We start from the raw sequence: 12220 nt of genomic DNA on the forward strand, positions 1-12220 counted from the left end.
TTGATTGAGATGAAACTTAGTGACAACTTTGGGCAAGAACTTCGGATGGGTGCGGAGTACTGCCTCAGCCAAATCAAACCCCGAAAGCTGAGGCGGAGGCAAAGGCCCCTCCATCAAAAACGGCTTTGAGAAAAATAAGAAAGAAAAGACAACTTTTTTTTAACTTTATCGAAACTTTAAATATAACAAACAAGTAAAAAAATAAACTTGGAACAGAACTGGAAAATTAACACCCTAAGTCACAATGACTATTCTAGGTTGAAACATATTAGAGAAAATAAGAAAAATCAAACTATTTAGTCCACAAATGAGATCCAAGAACAAGGAAAACTATACAAAAATAAGACTTAAAAAAAATTCTATACACAGACAAAATACAAATAAGAAAAAACACAGTAAACGGGCAAGCGGGACGGCAAAAAACAAACGGAGACCGTTTTACACAAGACTTCATAGCTCCATGGAAAACTGAAAACTGAGAACTGAGGAGCTGCACGCCTACTTTGGGCAGAAAGGCACTCGCGCATGTGCACTGCGGGCAGTCGTGAACTTTCTAAAGTTCTTAAAGTCCACATACATTTTAGCAGCTGTCCGTACCGGGGCTCCATGGATGACGTCACCCATATGTGAGAATATGCTACCTGCTTGTCCTGGGATAACACCTGTTAAGATAAGTAACTGTGCCTTATCTTAGGACAAGCAGGCAGCATATTCTCACATGTGGGACTCCCTACCTAAGTCAAATGAGATGGAGGGAGTGTTGGCCATTAGGAAAATAAATTTTGCAATCCTGCTTAGCCGAAGTGACCATCCCATCTGGAATAAGTAATGTGATGTGAAGGTATGAACTGAGGACCAAGTAGCAGCTTTACAGAGCTCATCAATTGGGGTAGAGCGGAGAAACGCAACTGAAGCTGCCATAGCTTGCACTTTATGGGCTGTGACACGACTTCCAAGTTGCAGCCCAGTTTGAGCATAACAGAATGAGATACAAGCCACCAATCAAGTGGAAATTGTGCGTTTAGATACAGGACGTCCCAACTTGTTAGGATAAAAAGTTGAGGGGATGTCCAATGCAGCTGAGTTCTATGCAAGTAATAAACCAAGGCACGTTTGTTGTCCAGAGTATGAAGAGCCATTTCTCCAGGATGAGTGTGAGGCTTGGGAAAAAATACTGGAAGCACAATCGATTGATTCAGATGAAATTCAATGACGACTTTAGGAAAGGACTTTGTATGAGTGCAAAGCACAACCTTGTCATGATGGAACATTGTGAACGGTGGGTCTGCCACCAACGCTTGAGTTCACTGACTCTTCGAGCTGAAGTAAGAGAGATGAGAAAAAACACTTTCCAGGTGAGATATTTCAGATAAGTAGACATTGGTTCGAAAGGGGGCTTCTGTAGTCGAGGCAGTGTGTGGCACAGTGGTTGAAGCTACAGCCTCAGAACCCTGGGGTTGTGTGTTCAAACCCCGTGTTGCTCCTTGTGACTCTGGGCAAGTCACTTAATCCTCCATAGCCCCAGATACGTTAGATAGATTGTGAGCCCACAGGGAAAGATAGGGAAAATTCTTGAGTACTGATTGTAAAACCGCTTAGATAACCTTAATAGGCGGTATATAAAATCCTAATAAAACTTAAAACTAAAACTTGATACTACATTGAGATCCCAAACCACTGGTGGTGGTTTAAGAGATGGTTTGACATGTTAAAGTCCTTTCATGAATCTAGACATCAAAGGGTGAGCAGTGCAAGCTTTCCCGTCAACTGGCCGGTGAAAAGTATCGATAGCATTGAGATGCACTCTAATCGAAGTGGACATGAGACCAGAATTAGATAAGTGTAGAAGGTAATCTAAAACTGAAGAAACGGATGTAGATTCAGCATTCTGCTGATGAAGAGAACACCAGGTGGAAAATCGTGCCCATTTCTGCTGATAACACTGCTGCGTAGACGGTTTTCTAGAAGCTTCTAAAATAAGTCTGACAGGCTGAGAAAGATGAAGATCAGCTGAGGTCAGGCCAAGAGGTACCAAGCTGTCAGGGGTAAAGATTGGGATGCAGAAGAGATCCGCAACTCTGCGTGAGAAGAGAGGGAAAAATTTGGATCGGCATTGATTCCTTGATATTGAGTTGAAGTCGAAGAGAGAACCAAGGTTGTCTGGGCCACCGAGGAGCTATAAGAATCATGGTGGCCAACTCGTGTTTGAGCTTGACAAGCGTCTTGAGGATGAGAGGAATGGGAGGAAACACATAAAGAAACTTGTTTGTCCAATCCAGTAGAAAAACATCCGCTTCAAGCTGATGAGGAGTACTGCTTGGAGCAGAACCGGGCAACTTGTTGTTGTGAGGGGGACACAAATGGGTCTACTTGAGGAGTCCTTCACTGAGCGAAAATGGGACGGAGAACTGTAGAGTTGATCGTCCACTCGTGAGGCTGAAGAATTCTGTTGAGTCTGTCTGCCAGAGAATTCTGCTCTCCCTGAATCTAGATTGCTTTTAGAAAGATGTTGCGAGCAATCACCCATTTCCAAATTTTTTTGGCCTCCTGGCAAAGAAGGAGAGAACCTGTTCTGCCTTGCTTGTTTAAATAATACATTGCCACTTGATTGCCTGTACGAACTAGAAGGACATGACCAGCTTTGAGAGCGTAGTAAATTGCACTGAGTTCCAAAAGATTGATGTGATACAGCTGTTCTCGGGGAGACCAGTGGCCCTGAGAACAAAGCCCATCCAGATGAGCTCCCCAAGCAAACACTGACATGTCCATGGTCAGAACTTTCTGATGAGGCGGAGTGTGGAATAACAGCCCCTGAAAGGGAAGCCTGCTTAGAGTGGCTTTACAGGCTGAATCTCCTGCCCACTATCTGATCCAGTGCATCCGCAGGGCAGAGATAGAATAGGCTGACACCTTGCTCATAACTCTGATATCATACAGAGCATCCACTATATAATCCATCCCAGATTGGAGCATATGGAGATCTTCATCAACCTCTGATGCCGGGACTCAAGACAGATGGGTGTAGCAAGCATGTGCCAGAAAGAAAGCCAGAGCTTCCACCTTAATTCTTAGGGCCAAAGATTCAAAATGCCTCGAGAACCATGTCCACTTTATGGTCCCGAGTATCTTTAACATCACACCTACTTCACTAGGCAAGGAGGTTTGTTTGGTGACCTACACCACCAGCAAATTCACCTCGGCTGAACAAACAGCTGCAAGAAATTTGGAGCCATCGGGTAAAGCTTGGTCATAGTCTTAGCCACTAGCAGGGAACCTTCTGGTGACTCCCAGTGGTCCATGTGATATCCAAATGCAAGGGAAAGCACACAGGCAGAGCAACTGTGCCACTCATAATTGAGCTGGAAGAATTTCCAGCTTCAGTTCCCATAGCGAGGTAGAAATAATGCTCGAAAGCACAGAGACTTCTGGGCCACTACTGCTTCTTGACCACTATTCTATTCTATATAACATTTATAGCCCACTGTAATCTCTAATCAGGTTCTAGGCGGATTCAATATTTACAAAAATGATACATTAGGTAGATAACAATATTTAAAAATAATACATCAAAGCTCTCAGAAAATTTACAATAAATCAATTAAAATAATGAGAGATATACAAGAAGGCGTCGGGAGTTTTTGCAGAATACATCAGCGTTGGTGGTGGTTTGATCCACCCAAGATAAGAGTTGTCTTTTTATCAAATCTTCATTGATTCTTTGGCATGTTTTGTTGTGAGGACATTGAGTCTTTTTAAGGCAGACTATGCAACAGTGTCTGTCCTATGGAGTTGTTGCAATAGTGTTGCCATTTATATAAGATAATTATTTAAATATCGACTCGACATCCCAGCGTTTCAATCCAGTATGGATTTTCCTCGGAGGATTATTTGAAAACGCTGCCTTTCCCTATATTACATGTGTCAAACACAAGGCCTGTGGGGAAAATCCGGCCCACCTGGCATTTTTATATGGTCTGCAGCAATGCTCCCGAACTTTCCTTTCTCAAAGCCCAGCATGTCCTCCCTCCCGAGCCGGTTCGGCATCGCCGTCACACCAGAAAGTCTATTGGCTTCGGCAGCGATTCGGCGGTGTTGTCCGTGGCTCCCCCTCCTGCCTTCCGTCTGCCACAGTCCCCTCGGGTGGAAACAGGAAGTTGTGCGTTATTGGAGACAGACCACGGCAGGTGAAAAGCAGGAGAGGGAGTCACGTACAACACTGCCAAATCGCTGAGGCCGGCAGATGCCTCGGCTTAGTGGCGACATCAGACCGGCGCCAGAGGGAAAGACACTCCGGGCTGTGAGGAGAGAGGGACTGGCGCTGGAGGGAAAGGCATGCTGGGTTGTGAAGAGAGCGAGATGAAGGGAGAGAGGTTGGACCTGGGGTAGTGTGGAGAAAGAGGGAAAAAGATACTTGAAGGGAGGACCGTTGGGAAGAGAAATGGTGGACCTGGGGGGAAGGAGGGAGGCAGGCAGACAGGGGGAGAGATAGAATGGGGGGCAGTTGGGAAGAGAAAGGGAGAGATGTTGGATCTGGAGATAGAAAATTGATAGGTAGCTGAAAATTTTAAAAGGAGAAGGATGAGAAAGAGGGCGAGATTTGAGTGGACAGAGGCAGAAAAGAAAAAAGGAGAAAAGTTGAAAGGGGAATATCAATATGTTGGAAACAGGGACTGGAGCGAGAGAAGAGGAGAAAAAAATGGACAGCAGACACTGGAAAGAGAATTAGAAGATAGACAAAATCAGAAAGAGAAACTAGGACTAAAAGCAAAATGACCAGACAAAGAAAGGTAGAAAAATAATTTTATTTTCTATTTTGTGATTACAATATGTCAGATTTGAAATGTGTATCCTGCCAGAGCTGGAGTTAGACAGCAAGCGTGAACTAGGACCTAAAAGAGCGGAAAAGACTTTTTTATTTATTTTATAGCCGGCGTGGGGTTGGAGAGGTTGTATCCCTATACTTCTACTAAGACTAACCCCCTCCTTTGCTGGCGCACAGCGTGGATTTTGGCCACGGTGATTGATTAGACGCTCGCAGAAGTCCTGTGAGTGTTGGAGCAGCCGCCAGTGCTGGGGCCCATGCTGTGCGTCAGCAAAAGAGGGAATAAGTATCTTAATAAAAAATCCGGCCCACGACTTAGCCTGTGTTTTAAATTTTGGCCCCTTATGTGATTTGGGTTTGACACCCCTGCCCTACATATTCAATAAGCAATTTCTCAATATCCAGCTTTAAGCTTCCAAATACTTTGGCGTTGCGAATGTGAGTCTGCCCCAGATTAACTGCTCCTTATAACAGGCCGCCGTTACCACCTTCTTTTTAAAGGGAGACCGCTCCCTTTGTTTTGAGGACATTGAGCCTTTTTAAGATAGACTATGCAGCAGTGTCTGTCCTATGGAGTTGTTGCTATTTATATAAGATAATTATTTAAATATAACTTGTGGATAATTTATTTAAGGGAAGGGGAGGAGGTTTGAGCATAAATGATTATGATCTATGCTACAGGATGTGGACTTGGAATGATATACAGATCATAAGAGATCCTATGATCTAACTTCCTAGTATGTTATGATATGCTCACCTTCCATATTAAGTGAGGTTTTTGATGGGAACCTTGAATAATTGAAATATAAGGGGGTTATTTAATAGTTTCATAAAAACAGTTTAGAATTTTTCAGCTAGTTTCAGCAATTAAAGGTAACTTCTTGAGGTTTTGCTACAAAAGTTGAATTTTGAACATCTTATTACCTATTTGGGTTTCTGCCAGGTCTGTGACCTGGACTAGCCATTATTAGAAACAGGAGACTGGGCTAGATGAACCCACTATGGCTGTTCTTAACTTGCCATTACCCACCAGCTTCATTGCTTCTTTAGCTTTAGAAGTGGGTAGCTGTTGTACAAATCAGGCCCCTATGGTGGAAAGCTGGCTGGTACTTAACTGGATAGCTGCTTACTGGTGTAATACAAATGCAAATGAATTATTTCTCCCTCCCCAGGTAAAGCATCAATTTTTTTTAGAGGTTTATCAGTGCATCCTGCTGATTAAACATTCAGTAGATTCTATTTTACATATACAACTTCTTCAGTTTGTTAGATATACCTGGATTTGTTTACAACTGCTGAGTTATTTAAACACTGACCCATCTGACTGGTTGCTTTCTGGCACTGAACTACTAACCACTTATTTTCTTAGTAGCAACATTTTAAAATATTCTGAATGACAGCATCTGTTGTATTTTCTGGTTGCTGTCAACAAATTATAATAGTTGATATCAGGATACTATTATGCTGCTGTGGTTCTATCAGTTTATCAGGCTTCACTAAAAAGCATATGCTGCAGGACTTACATTCATGTGCATCAGGTGGACGTTAGCTTTTCTAATTCACTTATTTATAATAATGCAAAATGATCCTTGCTTGAGAAAAAAAATCCAATTAACTTTCCATACAATTACTTGCTTTTCCTGTACTTCAACTCATCTCCTCAAGAAACCTAAAGTATTTTAAAATAACTCAATGGTTTGATTTATGAATTGGTACACTGATACACAAGGAACATTCCTATAATCAACAATATAAACACAAACCACATTTCTCCTATTTTCCCATTTATAACTGATATTTCTATTCCACTTCTGTTCAGTAATTATTTATATGAACAGGATGCAATCCACTGATACATTTATCTGATAAATAGGGTGCAATATGCCAGTAATCCAACATTTACACTTGTAAACTATTCCCAAGCAGAGTATAAAGAACAACAAAAAAAAAAGAGCTCCAGCAGCTCTACCACAGAATTACTCTGCCAATCCAGACATAACTAGAAAAAAACCCAAATTTTCTTTTAACTGGAGAGCATATAAGCAAATTAAGCACAAAGCAAGTTTACTGGTCCACACTCTGGGTAAGAGCGAACAAGAAAAGGACCTGGGCGTACTGATAGATAGGACCCTGAAACCGTCAGCACAATGTGCGGCAGTGGCAAAGAAAGCAAATAGAATATTGGGCATGATAAAGAAGGGAATTACGAGATCGGAGAGGGTCATAATGTCGCTTTATAGAGAGCAATGGTCAGACCCCACTTAGAATACTTCATCCAACAATATTTCACTAGTTATTCCCATCTCATTGGTAAATATGTTAAAAAGCAGCAGTCCCAGCACAGACCCCTGGGGAAACCCACTATTTATCCTTCTCCATTGAGAATATTGACCATTTAAACCTACTCAGTTCAAATGCTGCTCATCATGCAGCTAGCCTGAGTACAATGTCTTGAATTATCATGAATAGCTGTTGAGGTTGTCATTGAAGATTCAAGAACCATATGTTCCTCTGAAATCCACATAGTATCTTTTTTTAATGGGCCAATCAAAAGATTGAGCAGGGCCTTCTGGATGTTAATTTAGAATCATAAGATTATTTGACTATATTAACTTGTAAACCAAAGCACATTGATATCTATTAAGTAGGCCAGTTAGTAGCTCATGACCCAAAACCTATGTCACAAAATTTTATCAAAATTAGAGATATGCAGCTACTGTGTTTCCCCGAAAATTATAGTGTCTTATATTAATTTTAGGCCCCAAAAAAGCACTAGGTCTTATTTTCGGGGTATATACATGATCATCTCTCCCTTCCTCTCCTTCAACCCAATTCTTCCTCTTTCCTTTCTCTCCCCAACATGTGCAGCTTGTTTCCTACCCTCCCTCCCATCCCTTGTGCAGCAGAACCTTTGAGTGAACACCGCCCTCCCCAGCACCTGCATCCCCATCCTTCCCACCCTCCCAATGGAAACCCGCCATGAGCCTTACTTACCTCCCTAAGCAGCATCGGGCTGGCAGCACGCTAAACAGGCTGCTTCGGCCTTGTCCGCTCGTGAATTCACTCTGATGACATCATCAGTAACGCGGCAGACTGAATTCACGAGCGGACAAGGCCAAAGCAGCCTGTTTAGCGTGCTGCCAGCTCGACGCTGCTTAGGGAGGTAAGTAAGGCTCGCGGTTTTGTTCCGATGGGAGGGAGGGAAGGAAGGATGGGGATTTGGCTGCACGGCAGGTGCTCAGGGGGGGATGGTGCTTGCTCAAAGGTTCTGCTACCCAACTGCCGGTGAATCCCGGGACAAGGGCTTATTTTAGGGGTAGGGCTTGTATTAAGACCTACCCTGAAAATCCTGCTAGGGCTTATTTTTGGGGTAGGTCTTATTTTTGGGGAAACACGGTAGATACCTTAACTGAACTTGCAATGAATCACTAACAACTACGGGCTCCTTTTATCAACACGCGCTACGAGGGTTAGCGCCTTGGACATTTCATTATGTGCTAACCCCCGCGGCAGCCTAAAATCCTAACGCCTCGTCAATGGAGGCAGGTACTAGCGGGGCAGGCGGTTTAACACGCGGCATTCCACGTGTTAAACCGCTTCCGCGCCTTTGTAAAAGGACCCCTAAATGTCCATTTTGATGGACCATTTACAAGAGTATGTGAAAGCAGTGGATGCTGTACCCCGAGATAGCATGGCAAGTCCGCCAAGCTTAGCTGCACCATGAAATGTCAAACCTCTAGCTCATTTGAATATTACACAACAGGATGCCAAAGATGTTCTTTTTTACCACTGCATGTATACGCAAGTGAATAATGCATGCATTTGAGACCTAACTTCTGGCCAAAGTAAGGCCGGGACGTGTCGAGGTGGACGATGATGTTTTCTTTCTCAAAGGACCCTAAGACACAAGAGGGCATCCGCTCAAATTCAGGGGAGGGAAATTTCATGGTGACGCCAGGAAGTACTTCTTCACGGAAAGAATGATAGATCAATGGAACAAGCTTCCAGTGCAGGTGATCGAGGCCAGCAGCATCCCAGACTTCAAGAATAAATGGAATACCTATGTGGGATCCCTACTAGGGTGAAGATAAGGAATAGGGTCACTAGGGTATAGACTTAAGGGGGTGGGTCAGTAGAGCGGGCAAACTTGATGGGCTGTAGCCCTTTCCTGCTGTCATCTTTCTATGCTTCTATGTTTCTAAATATGTAGCAAAAAAGATGCTCTTTCAAGTAATATAAAAAATAAAAAATTGGATGTTGCACAGTTGAGATATTTGCACCCAAAAATACAGCCAAAATATTTGTGTAATTATATCTTTGCTTCCAATTGGCAGCAAATCCTCTTAATGCAAATCCTATGTGATTGTCATGTGCCACGACCGTTAGTAGTTATGACGAATCGAAATATAGATCAGGAGCCATGAGGAGTCAAAGTAGGCACTAAAAGGAGAGGTAAACTAATGTTACTTTCCAAACTGCACATTAAATTAGTGCCAGGGATTGTATTCATCCGCAAAATGTCAATTCTCTTGGAGGCTTTGTTGGGCTGTAGTGGCTGGACAAAGTTGCCATTTTGTGTTACGCAGAACACGGTACTCCAAGAGTGACCTAAATTCAACAGCCTCTAGGTCTCAAAGCAATAGGTCCAGCTGAAAAAACATCCACACAAAATTTTATTCAATTTGGAAGAGGTCGAGTTAATATTGGACCACTTGACATGGAATGAGCCATTTGAAACACAGAACAATTAATTAAGAAGCTCCCCCCTTTTCTTTCATCAAATCAATAGTAATTCACCATTTTGAAAGAGACAGCCTTTGGAGAAGCTTGGAGGGAGAGGGTGTTTGGGTCCTGGATGGGGAGGACAGCTAACTCTCAGAGTATTTTGAGAAAGGGCTGAGGCTTCTGAGAAGGAGGGACTTTGGACTACTGGGCTACTAGGCATCAGAATCAACACAGGGCCTTCAAATTCATGTAATTTATTGCATTATTATAATATAATAGTGTCTTATATCCTGCAATTCTCTACAAGGAATCTATGCAGTTGATAATAAGAATTATATCAAGTTCTTGAAGTTACATTTTTTAATCAGATCTTGCGGTTGTTTAAGGGAAGGATAGGAAGTTGGCTATAGAGAGAAAAAAAATATGTCTTTAGTTTGTTCCTGAAGTCAAGGTAAGTGATATATTGTCTTTCTGTGGTACAATCAAAACGGAGTATTATACAAAAGGTACATTCTCCATCCCTAGTGGGCTCATAATCTAAATTTTGTACCTGGGAAAACGGAGTATTATACAAAAGGTACATTCTCCATCCCTAGTGGGCTCATAATCTAAATTTTGTACCTGGGGCACTAGAAAGCTAAGTGTTTTTGTCCAGGGTCACAAGAAGCTGTAGTGGGGATCAACCCCAATTCTGTGCCCACTGCTACTACTCCAAGTGGCCCTTACCTTAATGCCATTGAAGAGATTTCAAGATCTGTTCTGCTGCTACTGTTTAGACAGACATCTTCAATGGTGAGCCTGAACATCATGAAATGAATAGGATGCTATTCCAAAGCCAGTGCTTTATTTAAACTAAATCTATGTGGTAAATACATTCATTGATAACCTGACTGAGAGGCTGACAAGATGGTGATCTTTATCAGACAAGATGCAGTTATAAAATATAAACGTTCCCCTAGTCTAGCTATATCAACAATCTGTCCAAATTGGTCATAAAGTGCTATGAGAAAGAAAGGCATAGTGGTTAGAGCTATGGACCGAAACCAGATTTCAAATCCCATTTCTCCTTGTGACACCATAAGTCATCTTATCTCCTGTTGCCTCAGATATTCTGACTATAACCTCTAAGGGCAGGGGTGTCAAAGTCCCTCCTCGAGGGCCGCAATCCCGTCGGGTTTTCAGGATTTCCTCAATGAATATGCACGAGATCTATTTGCATGCACTGCGGTCATTGTATGCTAATAGATCTCATGCACATTCATTGGGGAAATCCTGAAAACCCGACTGGATTGCGGCCCTCGAGGAGGGACTTTGACGCCCCTGTCTTAGGGGGAGTTACTGTACCTGAATAGCAATCATGCATCATTTGGCTAAGCAAGCTAAAAATTAAATTAGGCAGCAACCTGAACATATGTTGAATAAGTGATGCCCTTTTTAACAGTGAGGCGGAGATAAGCAAACTATTGACTCTCATGCCAAGCAGATGATTCATTCAAGCCAAGATAATTAGCAAGTGCAAAAGGTATTGAAAAAGAGCACATGGGGCTTCATCGAACCCAAGTGCATTTGCCCGCTCCGGTCAACTATCCAGCGTCCCTAGAAATCTGAAGCAAAGCCATTTATTCTGCACAATCCTAGCTTTTTAAAAGCAATTATCGACAAGAGCAAAGCAGCTGCGACTAGGACGACAACATACGCCACCAAAACTCATTTCCCAGGACCGTGACAGCCCTTGCAAGAGCAACATGTGTGCCCCCAGCACAGGGATGGGAAGGCACGGCTGTCAAACTGAAAGCAGGGGGTGGGGGGGCAGGAATACCTGAGATCACAAAAAGAAAAAGTGGGGGGGGGGGGTTTGGAAAAAACCAGCACCTCCTTTCAACTCTCGCTAGAGCATGATTTCGAAATGCACCTGGAGCCCTGTGTTTTTTGTTTTTTTTTTTTGGGGGGGGGGGCTAAGCGGGGAAAGGAGAGTGCGTTTTGCCTGCACGCACGTCATCGTCCCCCCGCCCGCTCCGCCGCAGTCATGTTATTCCCCCCAGGGCGATACAATGAAGCGCCGCCGAGGGGCCCCCGCTGTCAGGCTCATCCCCGCAGCCGCAGCCAGGCCGGGCCTCGGGGGAGCGGCGAGAAAATGGGGGAAAGACGCGCTACCTGAGGAAGGGCCGCAGCTCCTCGTCACTCCGTGTCAGGCCGCTGCTCCTCCTCCTCCCCCCCGGGGCTCCCTTCCCGGCGGCGACAGCGGTGAGGGAGGGAGCGAGGGAGGGAGAGACCGAGTCCCGGGGGCGCGCGCTCTCGCTGAAATCACCTCAAAATGGCGGCGGCTCGTCGCCGGGAGCTGGGCAGACACCGAAGGGCGCCGGCGCCAACCCGGCCGCTGGGGCGGAGGGGGAGGCCGCCTCGTGCCCGTCCGTTCGCCCGTCCCTCAGACGGCGCGTGCCTCGGCGCACGCGCCCTCCCGTCACCCCCAGCAACCGCAGGAGCAAGCGGGCCAGGCAGGCGCGCGCGCCCGCCCGTGACGTCACGGGGGCGGTGGAGCGGAGCGGCGCGTGACGGCGGCGGCCCGGGCTCGCCCCTCCTCGCCCATCCCGCCCCGTTTGGGGCGCGTGCCTGTGGAGATCGCTTTCGTCAGCTAGTGCGCGAGCCCCGGCGGGGACTCTGCGTTCTCTCCCA

The 12220-nt window shown here is 44.7% G+C and overlaps 1 protein-coding gene across 4 annotated transcripts in view; it reads right to left on the minus strand.

Moving 5' to 3' along the window:
* The window catches only part of ASH1L (ASH1 like histone lysine methyltransferase), a 111845-nt gene extending 99657 nt beyond the window's left edge, over window positions 1-12188 (minus strand). Inside the window, exon 1 of one of the 4 annotated variants that reach the window (XR_004537235.1) lies at window positions 11702-12188. The gene's annotated coding sequence lies outside the window, so the exon portion shown is untranslated. The remainder of the gene's footprint in view (window positions 1-11701) is intronic. The other 3 variants (XM_033924050.1, XM_033924049.1, XM_033924048.1) reach the window with 3 other exon arrangements.
* Between the last annotated feature and the right edge of the window lie 32 nt (window positions 12189-12220).

Source organism: Geotrypetes seraphini, chromosome 16 (genome assembly GCF_902459505.1).
Source record: "Geotrypetes seraphini chromosome 16, aGeoSer1.1, whole genome shotgun sequence".
NCBI classification, from domain to species: domain Eukaryota; kingdom Metazoa; phylum Chordata; class Amphibia; order Gymnophiona; family Dermophiidae; genus Geotrypetes; species Geotrypetes seraphini.